General features: G+C 35.4%; 1 pseudogene; it reads right to left on the reverse strand.

The window, feature by feature from the left end:
* Positions 1-5,093: 5,093 nt before the first annotated feature.
* Positions 5,094-17,965, reverse strand: LOC149565018 (T-complex protein 1 subunit delta pseudogene; annotated as a pseudogene).
* Positions 17,966-19,076: the final 1,111 nt, after the last annotated feature.

A 19,076-nucleotide genomic window follows, 5' to 3' on the forward strand; every position in this document is an offset into this window, starting at 1 on the left:
TGGATGAGAATGACATAGTGAGTGAGCCTGCTACTTCCCTAGAAGAGATACCTAATTTTCTCTTAGATGAGTGGGCCAATGCATATCAATTTGATCCTATGTTAGAAACCCTTGAAACAGGCCTTAGTACATATTGTATATTAGAGAAGGATGCTCTAGTCCCCAACCTTGTGGAGACTAAAGAAGATATGAGTGGGATATGGAGTATGTACTTTGATGGCTCAAGTAGTAAAAATGGATCAAGGGTTGGTGTGATGTTGGTTTCTCGTGCACAAGTAAGGTATTACTTCTCATTCAGACTCCAATTTAGTTGTACTAATAATGTAGCCAAGTACAAATCCTTGATTCAAGGTCCCCTATTTGCTCAAAGAAGAGGAATCCAAATCTTAAGTGTATATGGAGATAGTGAGTTGGTGGTCAATCAAGTGAGAAATTGAAATGTCACCAAGAATGGTTTGCTCAAGTCTTATAAACATAGGGTATGGGATCTACTTGAAGGTTTCAATGCATTTAATATTCAAAGCATCCCAAGAAGAGGAAATAGATATGATGATAGACTTGCAGCAATAGGTGCATCTTATGACGTGCCAAGGAATCTCGAGGGGAAGAAAGAGCAAAAAATCAGAGTGGCAGTAAGGCCTATCGTCCCTAACAACAACCTCCATTGCAAGTTTTTGAATTTGATGAGAAAATTGTGAGCTTCTTGTAGAATGAAGTAGAGTTTTCAGAGAGAAATCAGTCAAGACTACAGGATCAGTATGGGGACCAAATCATTAATCTCAACTCCAACAAATTTCCTAAAGGTCTCATTACTTTAGAGAGTGTTTTTAATCCTAATGACCAAGTAAGAGGTAGGGTCATGAACCTAGCTGCTGATGAAGATGATCACACTCCAGTCGTGATTGTTGATGGAAATTCCTTAAACTTGGGGAAGCTATGTTCTGAAATTGAGAAGAAAAGTTTTATTCATCTATTTCAAGAATTTAATGATATATTTACCTGGACATATGATGATTTGAAGGGTTTTTACCCAAGGTTGTTTCAACATACCATAGATTTAATTGATGATGTCAAACCAGTAAGACAAAAATAGAGGCCAGTGAATCCTAAAATTGAACCCTTAATGAGAAAGGAGCTATCCAAATTGATTGAGGCCAACATAATTTTCTCTATCAAACACTCATCATGGGTAGAAAATCTTGTCCTCGTTAGCAAGAAGAATGGAGAAATTCAATTGTGTGTGGACTTTAGGGACCTTAACCAAGCTTCCATTAAAGATCACCATCCTCTTCCTTCCATGGAGCAGATTTTGTCCAAGGTCAGTGGTTCAAAGAGGTTTTCATTTCTTGATGGATTTTCTAGTTATAATCAAGTGTTGCTCAAGGAGTCTAATAGGTACAAGACTGCATTTACCACCAAGTGGGGTACCTATGCTTATTGTAAGATGCCATTTGGACTAACTAATGTAGGTGCTACATTTACAAAGGTAATGGAAATGGCTTTCAAGAACATGATTGAAAAGTTTGTATTAGTTTACCTTGATGATATCACAGTATATTCAAAGAATGTGGCGGATCATTTGATCATCTTACATAGGTGTTCTCAAGGTGTAGAGATTTTGGGGTTTCTCTTAACCCAAGCAAGTATGTCTTTGCTACCAATCAAGAAAAATTATTAGGACACATTGTATCTAAAGATGGCTTAACCATTGATCCAAAGAGAACAAAAGCAATACTTGCTCTTCCTCTTCCTAAACACAAGAAAGGGCTGCAAAGTTTCCTTGGTAGGATAAATTTTGTAGGAAGATTTATCCCTAATCTTGCTACCATGGTGAAACCCCTTACAGCTATGCTCAAGAAAAGTATGGTCTTTGCATGGACCAAGGAAGGGAGAGAAAGTTTTGAAGAGATCAAGGTAGCCATAGCCTCAGACCCTACTCTGATTAATCCAAACTTTGAGAAGGATTTCATCCTATATACCCTAGGTGGTGAGTCAAGTATTTTTGCTGTCTTGACTCAAACAAATGATAAAAATGAGGAGCACCCCATAGCCTTCTTTAGTGAAAATCTTAAATAGTATGAAGACAAGTACAATTTTGTAGAGAAGCAAGTCCTTGCAGTCATTAGAGCTTTGAATAAAGTTAGACACCTCCTGTCTTGGAATAAGATTCATTTGTTAGTACCTCATGCTAGTGTGAAATATTTCCTTTTGGTCAAAGATATTAGTGAAAAGTGATGGAGTATGATGTTGACATCTAGATCACCAAGCTAGTAAGGGTGAAGGGGCTATGTAAATAGATGATATCACCTCAGGAATCAGATAAGGAAGCTGATATGGTATTAACAGAAGAACAAGAGGTAAGAAATGATGACCCAAGGGACTAGATGGATGATATGAAGAACTTCTTACTAGGCAATGGATATCCTCACGGATTAGATAGAACTAAAAGGATATAGTATAGATTACAGTCAATTCCTTATGTCATAGTTGAGGGTATCCTTTTTAGGAGAGATTTTAATGGAGCCCTATTAAGATGCATTCACATAGACCAAGCTGAAAGAATGATCAAAGAGCTTCATGATGGTCTTGATGGTGGTAACTTCTTAGCCAGAACAACTGCAATGAAGATCATGAGAGCTGGTTATTATTGGCCATCCCTATTTCATGATTGTCATAGGTATGTGAGGAAATGCGAGAAATGTGCCTTCTTCTCTAGAAAATAGAAGCTTGTAGCTCTTCCTCTTCATCCCATTCAGGTGGACCAACCTTTTTCTTAGTGGGGATTGGATTTCATAGGCCCTATAAATCCTCCCTCTAGTTGTAGTCACAAGTGGATTCTAGATGCTACAGATTACTTCACTAGATGGACAGAGGCAATTGCATTGAAGGATGCCACAGAATCTTTATTTGTTGAATTCCTTGATGGAATTGTGATTAGGTTTGGTGCTCCTTCAACCATTATTTTAGATAATGCAAAATCTTTTGTAGGAGCTCAAATTTGTGCATGGGTAGTTGACCATAATATCTATTTGAGCATGTCTTCAAACTACTACCCTCAGGGTAATGGCCTGGCCAAGTCATCCAACAAGAACCTAATTAGGATCATAAAGAGGATAATAGAATATAATCAGAGGTGTTAGCATAATAAATTGAAGACTGCATTGTGGGCTGACAAGATAACACCTAAGAGGTCATTAGAGAATTCACCATTTATGCTGGTGTATGGCAGAGAAGCAAGGCTTCCAATTTCATTAGAATTCCCATCCCTAGAGCTAGCTCATCAGCTAGAGCTAATTGAAAATGATGCCATGACAATGAGAATGGAAGAATTGATGGAGCTAGAAGAAAGAAGAAATCAGGCCATGTAGACCCTGGAGACACATCAACAACAGGTGAAAAGGAGCTTTGACAAAAAGGCTAGGGTCAAAACCTTCAAGGAGGGTGACTTGGTCTTGAAGTGGGATGTAGACAAGGAAAAACTAGGAAGGCACTCAAAATTTATGCACTATGGAGCAGCCCCTATCTGATTGTCAACTGCAAGGAGGCTAATGCTTTTTAGTTGAGCAGGCCTGATGGTGAAGTTTTGCCCATCCCGATCAACGGGATCTATCTTAAACCATGTTTCTGATAGGGCTTAAATTTTTGTGTACATATGTAGCTTATTTTTGTTTCTTGAAGTTCCTGCTTTCCAAGAAGTGCATGAGCACATGTGTTTTGCAGAAGGTTTTCTGTCTCTAGTTTCAGTTGCAGAGGGTAGGTTTTCTAGATTTTTAGTGTTTTGCTACCACAGAGGTGGGGTTAGGGTTTCACTATGCATTGATCCATATTTTTTTTGACTTTGTAGCCCAATGGATGCATAAGGCCACTGGTCATATGTGTAGCAGGCTTGCATCCCCTCTAAGTCACCAAAAATATTGCCTATTTTTTCCCCCCCTACCAAAAAATTTAAATTCAAATGTTTAACCCCACCCAACGGCTAGTTCCCAGATTTAACATTATTTTTAATGCCGTGGAAATATTAAATAAAAAAAACAAAAAAAAAACCTTATGTCTTGTTCCATTGGCCTACAACTTTCTATGCCGTCTGATCTTGTTCAAATCTACGGTGGGTGCTTTCCCACATTCTCCAAATGCACAGCCTTTAAATATTGTGGGATAGCCCCTCGATACCACATGGATGGTGGGTCCTTTTCTCTTGGCAAGCCACAAGACATGAGTTTTGATCACTGTCGGATCTTCATAGATCCATGGCTGAGGCTTCCCCACTTCATCAAGATGTGAGGGCTTTAAATATTATGGGAAAGCCCCTTAACAACGCATGGCAGGTGGGTCCACATCCTTCTTGTGGGCCACAGGGTGGATGGGGTGACAGGTTGAGCTAGCAAATTGATTGGCACCTACTTCCCTGCATTTTTCTTTTTGATAGACTTTCTGATAATGCGGGGAAGCACTTTGGTGACACATGTCTAGATGATGTCATGGGTCTTCCCTTCTCACAGGAAGATACTTGATGAGTTTTCACTATTTGATGCAAATAGATCTATGGCTAAGGCTTTCCCACATTATGAAGTTATGAGGATTTTGAGTAATGCAGGAAAATGTCTTGTTGGTGCATGTCCCTGTGGGGTTAGGCTAGTTCCATAAAGTTGCCAGGTGTGATGGGCCCAATATATGAGCAAGTGTAGCTTTCAAAAGATCTTCTTGATTGTTGATCTCATCGAGATCAATGATCGGGACTTTCCTACATTATAAAGCTACAAGGATTTTATATAATGCGAGAAAGCACCTAAATGACATGTGTCTTTTTGGGCCCAGCCAAGGTATTAACAATGAGGGTAGTGCGGTTAAGGCCAGCAATTGGTGGTTGCATCGCGGTTAAGGTTTGAGGAGGTGGCACAATCAGTTATAAAGATATGGTCAACTGTATAGAGACTCTACTGAGTGGCAAAATGGAAAAGAGATCATTGGTCCATGTGGCTCATCCTAGTGCCAGGGTTATGTTGACTTGCTGACCCTGTTGATTCATGAGATAGAAATAGGGGAAATTGAGGTTTTTTGCACAATCTGATCCCTATGATGATTTCCAGCCACTTTCAAATGAATTTTGGATGTGGGAAAACACTCCACCATCTCTGATCCGATCCATCTAGCTGGTCAGAATGATTTAATGGCATTGTTTCTGTCTTCTCAAGGCCCTGTTCCAACAAGGATCGGATATCATTGCATCTGGATCTATACTCAAATCAGATTTTCTTCTGGATTTCCATGATTGTTCTCTGTAGGATTTCAATGCAGTGGTTGGGGAGTAATTATAGTTAGAGGACATCTTAGTTATGCCTGAACTATAAAGGCGAATTTTGTAAATTTTGTAAAGGTCAACCCTTCTCTGACTTCTCTGATATTGCTCTGCAAATTCATTATAAATTCCCTTTGCCTCTGAATCATATGGCATTCTACCTTATCTCCTTCAGCCATTGATGTAAAGTACAAGAATCCTTTGCCTCTCATTGGTGCTTTGTAGAGATCTTTAACCTGCATGACTATATCTCTTTTGGCCTGTGAATGATATATAAGTGAATCTCTTTTTCCTTGTCTCATTCATTCTAGTTTTCTGATCTGAATATGGTTGTTAGATTAAAACAAACCTGAATGTGTATATCTTTTGGTGTCATAATGGTTCAATAGTGCATGTATGGGAAGAGATTGGTTTGAACACTCTATTTTGGTGCATCACCCCCTTAGACTAGAATAGGTAGATCTACTTCTCATGCTTTCATTCTCCCTTTTCCTCTCTAAGAGTAGTTAGGTGTGCCCTAATACTAAGAGGAAGCTAGCCTTCTCCAGAGATTCAACCTCACAATTCAAGTCCCACAACTTAGAGGTTGTTTCCATGTTTCACAAGGTTGTCCTTAGGTAAGACTTTGGACAAGGGTGCAAACCTCTGTGACAACACTTACCTTTTTAGATTGATCTTCCTCATCAGTATCAGGTTGAGCCACATATCTTTTTCTTTTCCTTGGTTCTTCATGTGCCTTCTTGGTTGCTTTCTTCTTTGTGATAGTTTCCTCTTTGGTTTTTTGTGTGGAGGCCCTTGTTGTAGCCCTGGTTGTTGGCTTTTTGGGTGTTGGCATGGCAGCTTTCTTTGGTTTAGGCTGAGCAGCAGCAGGCATCTTTGCCTTCCTTTTGATAAGCTTTCCTTTGATGGGTGCTTCCTTGGCTTCTTCTTCCTCAGCACTCTCATCTTTGTCTTCACCTTGGCCTTGTGTTAATTCAAGTGGCCCTTGTTCTGGCTCATCTTCATCTTTCTCATCATTACCTTCCTCTTCATCATCACTAATCTCCTCTGCTTCTCCTGCTACACTTGTTTCTTCAACACCAAATTTTTTCTTTATCTTCTTCACCAGCTTTTCCTTCTTCTTCACTGCTATGGTTGTCTTAAGGTCTATCACCACCCTTGTTCTAACAACATCATAGGTTCCAAATTCCTTAGTAGTTTTATCAATATCCTCTGCAAGTAGCATTGTAATTGCTGTTGAAGCTTGATCTATATCAAGCTCATATCCCAATGGTCTAAGCCATCTTACTCTTGGAATGACTGCTTGTATATAGGTGTAATCAATATCAACTAGAAATTCCTCATTATCCTTTTCATTAAGCTTTTAAAATCATCAAAATATACAGTCATTTGATCATCAAAACTATCTCTCATCTGTGTAATGTAATCATCAATTTGAACAACAATTGTTTTATTATGATCCCAGTTGTCTTTGCCAAATGAATACAAGAAAATGCATACCAACACTGAACCAAATTTGCATTGTGCTCCCTTGGACTTTCTTATTGCCCCAAGATTTTCATTTATCTATTACAACATGAGCTCTACAATGTCATAGGTGTGGTCTTTCTTTACAAACTTATATGCTACATCCACTACTATGTAGGGTACAATATTCAACCTACTGGATTGATAAAACTTATGTGATATGATCCTTACAACAAAATCTAGAAGGGGATCAAAAATGGTGTCTAGGGTCAAGCCTCTATTGTTCCACTTTGCTCCTATGTTTTTCTCAATGGTTTCCCTCTTTTCACTTCTGAGTGTCTTGGGCCGATCTAGGGTTGGAAAACCTATGACCCTATGAGCCATCTTCTTGGTTATTTTGATTGGTCATTGCTCTAACCAGAATGATCGATCATGAATTTTACTAAGTACTATCCGTATCCACTCAGTTTTTAAAATGCTTGAAAAAACTAGGGCTTTGGTTAAACCCTTCTTTTCTATGATTAAAAACTCATCTTTTAATATACCATTATCATAGATTGTATCATAGGTGTTAAAGATTTCTAGGTCTCCTATGGCTCCAATCTTGCAGTTGTAACACTTACACACGTCTTGGACCATAATGACTTTTTCGAGGATCATACACAATGCACCTGCAGGATCATTTTTGTATGCTACCTCTGGTGTGGGCCTAAACTTAGGTTGTTTAACCTCATTACTAACAAGCTAAATCTCATGGCTTTCCTTTCCTTGGGTCAACTTTGAACCAGACACCATTTTAGCCAAACTAGGGTTTAATGTTTAAAGAAAACTTCACAAACTATATAGCTCTGCACATGAAGGAAATACCTAGTTAAATGCTTAAATCGCTTGGGTAGATGTTGAATCATTGCAAATCACTGATTGAATGCTTGAAAATTGCTCAGTCATTCTGTTGGTAATTGCTCTTTGTTTGAATGGCTCAAAATGAATCAATTTTCACCTTTAAGCAGCTCAAAAAACCTTACATTTAATGTATTCTTGTACCTTCACCTATCACTCGGCTTCCAAAGATTTTTAACTTGGCATCTATTCTATTTCACTTGATAGCTATTATCACTCGGCATCTATTGATTTTGTCAGTAACTCGGCAACCACTTACAGGGTTTGCTTGATTTCCACTAGACTTCTTGACTCAGCTTCCAAAGTAGTTTTACTTAGCAACCAAAGACATCTCAGCATCATTATTCAAATTTTTTCTTGGCATCTTATCTCATGCAAATTTATACTTTGCAGTGCTTCTTCACTGTTTAGGGCTAATGTATGATACTTCCTTATATGTATCAGCCCCATAGGCTCATCTTGTGATTAGTTGGATTAGATATGATCACTTGACCTCTTGGGTGAAGTGACCCTTCTATTGGATGTACTTGGTACATCTTTTTTTTGCCATGTCTTCTTTACATCTGTTTTGATGTTTGCCTCCTCAACTTTTTCTTTGCCCTTATTTACTTCAATCTTGGGTGCCTTGGCCTTTGTTGGACAATTCCTACTGACATGTCCAATTTTCAAGTAACTAAAGCAAGTAGTTTGGTTCAACCATCTTTTATAGTTCCCCTTGAAATGTGTTCTGATGCAATTCTAGGGTATGTGACCATACTCTTGACAATAATGACAACATTGTCTTGTATTGTAGTCCCAATTGTAATGATGTACATAGTTGTCCCTTATTACATGTCAATTTGGTGTCCACATAGGCTTTGATCTACATTCAAAGACTCTATGTCCATATTTCTTGCAATTATGGTAATGTCCATCAAATCTTTGTGTCCTTGTGACTTTAGACCTACAGTCTTGTGTCATGTGACCTTGCATGTTGCACTTGTGACAGTAACCCTTTCTCTTGGGTGTGTTTGGCTGATTGATCCTTCTACTCCTACAAACATTAGGAGTATACCCCTTTTTATTATAGTAATGACAAGTGGCTTTAGTATCCTTATGTTTGTCACTTCTTTGCTTAGCACTCTTTGATGATTCACCAACTTCAGTGCTAGTGTATCCAAGTACTAATGTATTGTGGGCTGATCTTGGGGATTTCAGCAACTGTTCAAAGTACTTGATAGCTTCACTTGACTTGTTGATATTCTCTACTATTTCCTTTTCTCTCTTCAATTCATTCTATAGTTTTTCATTCTGCATCCTCAAAGTAGAGATCTCAATATCTTTCATATTGAGTTCATGATGAAGATTCATCAATTGGCCAAGTGTATCCATCTGCATGTTTGAGATCCTTATTAATTCAGTACATTTTTCTCCAAGTCTATTTGCAAGATTTCTTTTGTCATCTTCCATCATGACTCTATCCTCAACTACTCTTTTCTTTTGCTCAATGATTTTACATAGCATAATGGCCTGTGATTCATGCTCCATCTTAAAAGTTCTTATCTCTTTTGCTTGAACTCTGTTTTTCTCCATTAGTTCTGCTATTGCTGCATCAAATTCTTTGGAATATCCTTTGGCAAATACTTGTGTGGTTTCAATCTCCTTGTAGTGAATATCATTTTTGGCTATAACTATTTCCTTCATTCTTTTTAAGGATTTTCTTAATTCCTCTCTAGCTTCCTCTACCTTATGTAGAGCGAGATGCACATCTATAACCTGGTTCTCAATGATCTTCCCAAGTTTGAAGACTTCCATCTTTAGATCTTTTCCTCCAAGTTGTTAAGCTTCTTCTTAAGATAATTTGGCTCTGATACTAATTTTTGGAATGTCTCAATGGGAAGAGTGCTTCTGAGAGGGAGGGGGGAGGGTGGTGAATCATAAGTACTGACCTTTTCACTTGTTTTAAATCCTTAATAATATATAACTTAAATTAACATGCATGCAAATAAACATTAAACAATCATGAGAATAAAACATGCATCACCACATAACACTTGAGATTTTGGTGACCCAGAAACCCTCCAAGAATAAGAAGGTAAAACTAGGGTGGGGATGATGCCCACAAAATTACTACAGCAATTGATTTCAACCACTTCTGATGGTTTTCCTTGTTAAAGGCCTTCCTTGTTAAAGGCTTTACACACTGTCAGATGTGACCTATTGAAAGGATTTACAAACACTTTACATGAAGTGTCACCCTATTAAAGGATTTACATAAGGCTATTAAACCCACCTAACTCAATAGGATTTTCAACTTCCTAATATAATTGTTAGAGAATATTAGAATAATACACCTAATTTAATGCAATATCTAATGCTGATCTCAGGCTCTTGATTTACTCTTCTATAACTAATCTCTGCTAGATCTGATTTGCTAATTATGTTCCTTGTTCTGTTCTGATCAACTAGATGTGTAAATGATGTCCTTTCCACTAAATCTTTTACACCAAATGTTCTGCAACAACCTTAATAATAGGCTCTACTTTTCCTTCTTCTTTCCTTTCTTTATTCAATGGTGTCAAGACTCCCTTATATGGATTAGTGGTTCATTATGCATCCTTGATTCAAGTGTTCTCACTCAAACCCTTGAAATTCACCCATTGGCTGCATGGAGTCTCTAATTTTCTAGTTGGTTGCATGAGGATTGCATAGGTGGTTGGGAGGATTTGATCTTATCCTTTTATCCTATCATGAGTCATGCATAACCATTTCACATCACGGTTTGCAATTACACAAACTTTCATGTTGATCTGGCATTACTCAGCACATGAAGTAATACTCATGCTCGACACCATCTATTCTGGATTGCTCGACATCCACTGTGTTTCATGGTTACTCGGCTCCTATAGAATTACTATGTCACTTGGCACCTATAGAATTCCTATGTTACTCAACACCTATTAACTTCCTATGTTACTCGACACCTATTAACTTCCTATGTTACTTGGCACCTATTAACTTCCTGTGTTACTCAGCACTATCTGTGACTTGGCACATATGGAGAAAAATGGTTAAGTATGTTGACACTCATTTGACAATCTTACTTATTTGATCAATAAAAAATGGAACTTTTGGTCCAATTGATAAGTTGACCGATAGAATTAAGTATAGGAAGAAAGAGAAATCTTAAAAATTGTTGCCTCTTTGAAAAAATACATTCACATCATAATAGTATCATCAAAAAATTGCTTGCGGGAATAAGGAGAAAATTTAGAAAAATGTTGGAGACCCTAAATCTTTCCATCCCGAACAAATCTTCCAATATGTCTCCCCAAAGGTTCCACCATGATATAAAAAAATATAGGAGAAAAGGTGTCACTTTTTTTGATACTACATGAAACTTTGAAGAAACTAGAAGACATGCTATTCACAAACACAATAGTAGATGAAGTAGAAAAAAATAGTTTAATGAATTTCTAACTAAAACCAAGTTCTTACTCAAGTTGATAGTGGTGCACATGAGATATCCATACATATCAACTTCAACCCTTTCCTAGGTTGAAGAAAATTCATTTATAGGCTATATCTCTTGACCTTACATATTCATTCCTATTTGTTCGATCAAAACAAAACTTTAACTGTTGACCTTCCAAATTTGCAAAAAAAGTTGCTCATCAACAATATTTGTTGCATGACAATTTTTTGTCAATTTTTGAAACTTTTCCATATTTCTAATCAAATTACTTCCAATGCCTTCCAAGGTGATAAAATTGCATATGTAGATGTATGTATGTATGTATGCATGCATGCATGCATATATGTATCTGTATGTGTATGTATATGTATGTATGTATGTATATGTATGTACATATATGTGTATGTATGTGTGTGTGTATTGTATATACATATATATGTATGTATGTATGTATATATGTATGTATGTATGTATATGTATATGTATGTATATATGTATATAACTTTATCACTTGTAACTATAATTTTCAAATAGTACAAACCACAATAGTTTATTATAATTTTATGGTTCTCTTTGTAAGTTTATAAAATTGAAGTTTAAAAATTAATTGCATTTATGTACATCTTTTTCAAGTTTGATAATTCTCTTTTTCTTGACTCATAATCCAAGAATAATTTTTCAAAACACATACTAACTAGCTGGAGATTGAGCCAAAAAAATGTAAGAATGATTGTGCATGATAATCATCTTTTTACATTCTTTTTAGCATAGGTTTTCTTACATTTTATGATTTTTGGTGAGAACAAAATTCCAAACTAATCAGGTAGGTGATCCAAAATTAAATCATAATTGGTTGAGGCATGTTTAAATACCTTATTTCACATGTTATTGAATGTTTCTTGGATGTTCAGGGTAGTAACTCCTTAGACTCAACTCTTCGCTGAAGTTATTCTCACTGCCACAATGACATTACCTCTAAACCATGCAAAGTGTTAGAAATGTTTTAGAATAACTAAGAGGGGGATGAATCAGTTATTCAAGGTCCAAATTTCCTAATAAAACTTTTTCACTAAGTATATTGAGCCCATTAAAAATAACCATGCATCCAAGCTAAACATTCTTCTTAGAAAGTTATAAAACAACATGCAGGAATAAGACATGAAAGATCAACACATAACACAATGATTTATGTGGAAACCCAATTTGGAAAAAATCACCAGTAACATGCTACTCCTTTCTCACTCTTCTAAAGTGATTCCCTATGAAACGCTTGCCCTGTTAAAGGCTACAAAACACACTATTAAATGTGACCCAGTTAAGGGATTTTAACCACCCTATTAGAAGTGAGCCTGGTTAAAGGACTTTAGAACATTCACTTAGAATGTCACCCTATTAAAGGATTTTTAAAATGGTTTTTAAACCAACCTAAGTACATAGGATTTTTCCTTAACCAATACAATTTCTAGAGAGTAACAATAAGGGCTTTTGATCTGATACAACTCACAACATAACTTGTAGATTTCATATCTCAATTCAATTCACAAATTTTCCTAACTTTTAGTCTCTGCAACTCTGATAGCTTGTCTTCCTTTCAAGGTTTGTCTCCTTGAGTCTCCATGCTCATTGTGCCAATGCAATCACCTCTATGGTCACCTATTGAAGCAGAGTCTATGTATTTTGTTACTCCCTCTCGATGCTTTCTGCTTGACACCACACACTCTCTCCAACCACTCTTTGCTTCTTGACCTGTAACTCCTTAAATAGAAGTTTGGAATACTTTTCCACTCTAATCTTCCTACTCTTATTTTGGATTCCAATGGATTAGGTAAGATACAATGTATCTTCCCCTTATCTTATTTCTTCTAGAAGCATCATGTGGTGTCCACCTATATTCGCTTAAAAATGATTAACCTAGAATTCTGTGCCACTAGCTCAACATCCTTATCTTCTATCTGCTTCACAAAATTTGAGATAAAAAACTTATCAACTCAGATCTGGTGAATCTTTGAATTTTTAAATAATGCAGCAACTCGGCACTATAGACTTTCTGATGCTTGACACATAATGTGTTACTCAGCTCCTACTAAGGATTCACTCGGCATCAACTAAGTTGTACTGATGCTCAACACCTATTACATTTTTCTCTAGCTCAGCACTTGAACTTGCTTGAGACATTTTGTTTCACTTGGCACACACTAGATTTTGCATTTTCTCAACACTTACTGATAATCTACTCAACATGAACTAACTTGCTCAGTACCCATTAATGAATTTAGTCAAGCTTAGCAGACAGTTTTGTTATAACTTATTCTTCCAAAGTTTCTAAGTGTGGCCAACCTCTGTATCTTAAAGTGTATTATCAATACATCATTTTACCATTGTCTTAACTGATCCTTGTACTTCATTACAAAACCATAACTCAACCTTTCCCTTAGGTTTTTTTGTTACATCTTGTTGATTAAATCCTCTCCATCAATTAACTGAGTGATAGTACTTGGATCTTATAAGTAATTGTCATTCCAACAAATAGAAGGTTTGACATTAGTGACAAAAAAATTATTGAAAATATTTTTTATCAACAATCTCCCTTCTCCAATAATGATCTTTTCAATTAGACTTCAACACAAAGGATGTTGAAGTAGTTTCCAACCTTGAAACACTCTTATAACTTAAGAAATGGCAAAGCAAATGAAGATGCAATACATGACAAAATGCACAACTTATAGTCTTTATATATACATAGAGATTTTTAAGTTGCTTATTACATATTAGCACAACAAAAAAATTATTCTAGCTACATATTGTAGAATCTAAATAATAAAACAATAAAGCTCACTCAACATGTACTAAGTGGCAAGACATAACCTAGTTCTATTGGTGTAGTTTCTTATTAGTTGGGCTGATTACAAATTCATGTAGAACTATCATCAGATTAAGTACAATAAAAAAAACAATCAGTTGTTCCCAGCTAGCATTAACTTGACTGGTCTATTTAGACCCATTGATTATTCTCACAAGCTTTTAAACATAACTACATAAGGAGTGAGCTAGGATGCATATAGGTTAACCTTAAATTAACTGTAAACTACAACAAAAAGGTTGCACTAGGGTATTACAGGATTGTAATTATAGAAAATCACCTAATTCACCTAAGTGGGTGTATGATGGCAAAGAGTTGTGATAGGTGAGTAAATCTCACTAATGGTTATAGGAATATAGCTACATCAAAACAATTAGAAACCATAACTACATATTCATTAGAGTGAGTAGTTCAAGGGTCTTGATCCAATGTATATGAGTATATAGGTAGCTTGGTGGTAGAGTATGCCTCCAGTGTGTAGACACCTTGGACATTGTTAGGTAGCCTTGGACATAGTTAGGTAGCACTTAACCACATATGTATGTATGTAGTTGAGCTTAATAGTGTCATCCACATGGGAGGGTAGTTGAGCTTGCACCTTTGGCAATACTTCATTTCCATTATTTATGCTCTCTAAATCAAAATTATATAACTTTATCACTTGTAACTATAATTTCCAAATAGTACAAACCACAATAGTTTCTTATAATTCTATGGTTCTCTTTGTAAGTTTAAAAATTTGAAGTTTAAAAATTAATTGCATTTATGTACATCTTTTTGAAGTTTGATATTTCTCTTTTTCTTGACTCACTGTCCAAGAATAATTTTTCAAAACACATACTGACCAGTTGGAGATTGAGCCAAAAAATTGTAAGAACGATTGTGCCAAAAGAGCTAAAAAAATGATTGTGCACAATAATCATATTTTTACGTTCTTTTTGGCATAGTTGTTCTTACATTTTATGATGTTTGGTGAGAACAAAACTCCAAACTAATCAGGTAGGTGATCCAAAATTAAATAATAATTTGTTGAGGCATGTTTAAATACCTTATTTCACATTTTATTGAATATTATCACATTCAATAGTAAATTACACTTATTTATTTATTTGTATTTATCTACCCAGTTTCTGACAATAGTAAAATATTCTCTAATAATATATTGTAGAAATGTGTGTGGCATATGAGAATGAGTACCATTTAATTGCATTGAGGTCAAAAATTTCAAACTTTGACCATAATAAACAACTAGTTTTCCTGTCAAATATCAACAACCTCATGTTCTTCAACATTACAATCTACCAACAATAGCATCAACTCCATTTCATGCACTATGCAAATCTCTCTATATAATTGATTGATGCCCTTTTGTTTTCTAAGGCGCGTTATAACTTTCTTCCTTCTCTTTTACTATTCTTCCTCTAAATACAGTTAACATCTTCACAATTTCACTCTATCCTATTTTGAAGGTGATGATGGGAAGGGATTATATAGCCAATACATTTTAACTGATTTTGTATGCTTATTATGACTTATTGCAGACATTGTTGATCTAGATTTATAATGCTTCCTTTGTTTATATATTTATTATCCACTAATAACTTAATTAAAATTGACTCTAATATTTCTCCAACAATAGATATTTTGTGTACCCCATTAATATGTATACTTTATTTGTTTTTGTATTTATCATCAGTTGTCTTGGAGACATAGCAACTGTGACATTGACGTGTTGACTAGAGTATTGAATGCTCTCTCAAATTATCATTCACATAATGAATTGGATACTCTTTCTTTTGTAGCTCTCTTAGATTCCTTTTCATATCAATTTTAAACTCCTTCTTATCATATACCATTATTTCCTTTAATTTAGTTCATACTATATTTCCAACTTCATAGGTTTAAGCTTTATGCTTAGTTGCATGCATGTTCAAATTTAATATAATGCCTTAGTTTATGTCACTTGTATCTATTCATAGTGAAGGTAGCAACATCATACTGGTTGTAATGGAAGGTAATTATTTATTCTCTTGTTTAAAAGCATTCTTGTGTGCTTAATCTTTTTTTTGTCATTCCTTGTCTTTGTAGTTGTCTTATACTTAGTTTTTCTGATATTTTTACTTAGTAGCATATGTTTGTTATATCGTGTGAATAACCAAGTACAAATCCTATTATATATTTCTTTTTCAAAGGATAGATAAGATATATGAAAGTGAAAATAATTTATCGTTCTCTACTCTTTACTTAAACTTAGCTTTTGAGTTAATGGGAACATGTTTTGTTTAATGGTTTGTGAAATTAACTACATTTATGTAGAGTTATCATTGTTCTATTTATATGACAAGTTTTTCTCATCTCATTATTGTGGAATTCAATGTATTTTAGATAAATAATAAGGAGATATTGACATGCACTACGTACTTTAAAAAAAAATCTTCCTTTCTCTGTCATGTGATGAAATAAAGTTCTATAAAGTTCTACAAAGCAAGAAAATAAAGAGCCAAGGTATGTTGCACTGAATACTTTGTAATGAATTTGTGGCAAGTGGTGCCAAATTGATCTCATGTTTAATATGTTTATATGGCATTGGATTCTATTTTTGTGAAGTAATTATCAAGTTATATTTTTTAGTTTTTTTTCACCCTAAGCTCCATAATGGTTTGGCAAAGAATGATTTCTCATTTTGTTTAAAAGATAATACATAATGAATAGTACAAATAATACGTGTGATAAGAATAAGTTTAGCAAATCAAGACCAACAATGTTGTCAAAAAAATAAATTTAAATTATTAAAGACATCCATTTTTAGAAAAATATTGTGTGACAGACTAGGAATATGGGATTTTCTAAAAAATACATGAGTTTCGCACAACCCAGTCCATGTCAATGTCACTAGTCAAAACCTCTTCAACCAAATCAGCATGCCCCAACTTCTCCTCCCTAAAGTGTTCAATATTAGCAATGGGTAAACAATTCAGCATCTTGGTAATGAACTTTATTTCATCCCTTTTCACAAACTTGACCACCAAAATCTTTTCCTTGGATAGATAATGCAGTGAAAGATCAGTGACAGTATCTCATAGAATATTCTTTTGGATTAATAGCATGTTGTATCTAGTGGCTTTGATCTTCTTTATCATTCCCATAATATAATTCCTCTCCTCCTTCAAAATCCTATCCATAATTGTATAATTAGAGACCACAATTTTATGCTCAATGACCATCTTGGGAGGAAAAATCTAGAACTCTATTATGCCAATCTTTACATTCTCAATCCTAGTGGGGCCTCTAGCCATATGGCTTGCCTTCTTATCAAACACCAAACCCTTAACCATTTTTGTATCATCAATAGTCCCACCCAATTTTTGCAAAACTTTGATGTCCCTCAAATCCATAATGTCAAGCTTTGCAAGGTCGATGACATTCAAGATGGCGTCAATAGAAAGCAGGGCCAATAAGGTAGAATATTGGCTAAAAACCCTACTATTCAAAGAAGTGCTCACACTTTTCACCAAAGAGTCATATCGTCTATCAATTTGACCAGAATAGCCATGGTAGTTAAAACCTTGATATCCTTCTCAAAGGCCCTATGAAAGGCCTTCGACATAATGGTAGGATGAACACCCTTAGATAGAAAATTCACACATTGTTTAAGAATTGCACTGGTGATGACAAGAACTTTTGTCATTCTATCACCAGCAACAATATCTTGAGATTCTGAAAGCTCTACAAGAATTTTAGTGGCTAGCTAAGTTACCTTCATTTTGTTAAGAATGGTGGTGTCGTCGTTGGTGATGATCACATCACCCAAATAGATTCAAAGCATCTTGTACATGCCCTTGAGACCTAGTGATGTTTGAACTGCATCCATAACATCCTTTTTTGTGATGATTTTGGCATGCCAAATGATGTTTGTGTGCTTGGTGTCAACATATTTTTTTGTCTTGGTATCCAGTGCTACCTGTGGGTGCTGCATTGTGGTCGCCATTTTCAACTTCTTCCAAAACTTCTCTTTGTTGTCTACTTCACCTCTCTAAACCCTAGTAGAAAATTAGTAGATCAAATACCCTTCAATGAAACTTTGAGTGTCAGATTAAATCCCTCTCACTTGATCATTTTCATTCTTACTCGTTGTAGTCACTGGCAAATCCAAAGACTATACGATGAGCTCAAGTAAATATGATAACTCCAATATATAACCCATCTATGAGAAAGAAAATAGAAATTGTTGAGAGTTGACTCCAATATGAGAAAGACAAAGATAAATGACATCTCTAGCACTCCACTCAATAGAGCATGGAAGATGATAGAGGAGTGGAAGGAAAACTGATAGTCCACGACACAAAAATGAAATGAAGACACATAATGCAACTAAACATGTACCAATAAGATTGAAAATGCATTGAAGGCATATTGCAACCTAATAAAAAAAATTTAGCTCTAGATGTTGTCAAAATTTTGAAGAACTTTTCCATGGATGGTATAACAAACTCATCAAATCATCTATGGCTGGCATCAATAGTTTGATGGGGTTTGTCGTTGGTGGTATAGCATATCCATCAAATCATCTCTTGCTGGTGTTCTTAGTTTAAAATTTTGAATTACTTGTCTAGCACTAGAATGTGACATAGATGGGGATGATTTTTTAGAGATCTTCTCATCAATACATCGTCAGTTGTGGAATGCATCGAACGTTCGATGCAATTCTAGTAACGTTGACTTTTGACATTTAACTGTCAAAATTTTGACCAGAACCACATCATAAATAGGTCCAAATTTACTAGTGAAGACTCATGCACCCATTAATTGATATAAATGAGGGTGAACACCTACTTAGCACCATTTAGAGAGTCAATGTGTATGTAATTAGCTTTATTTTATTAGTTTTTAGCATGAGTTTTCATTAGAAGAGCTCTCACTCCTAACACAAAAGTAGGAGAGGATTTCTTTTAAATACATGGATGTAATATGTACTCCAGGTCATTATTTAATGCAATAATATATGCTATTGGTGCTCTCATTCTGATTGTATTTATTCTTGCCAGAGTGTGTTATTTTTGTGAATGCACGTTCATGAATAATAATGGAGCCAATGGTTT

This window comes from Cupressus sempervirens, chromosome 3, assembly GCF_028749045.1.
Source record: "Cupressus sempervirens isolate cs-2001-9-10 chromosome 3, ASM2874904v1, whole genome shotgun sequence".
Classification (NCBI taxonomy): Eukaryota; Viridiplantae; Streptophyta; class Pinopsida; order Cupressales; family Cupressaceae; genus Cupressus; species Cupressus sempervirens.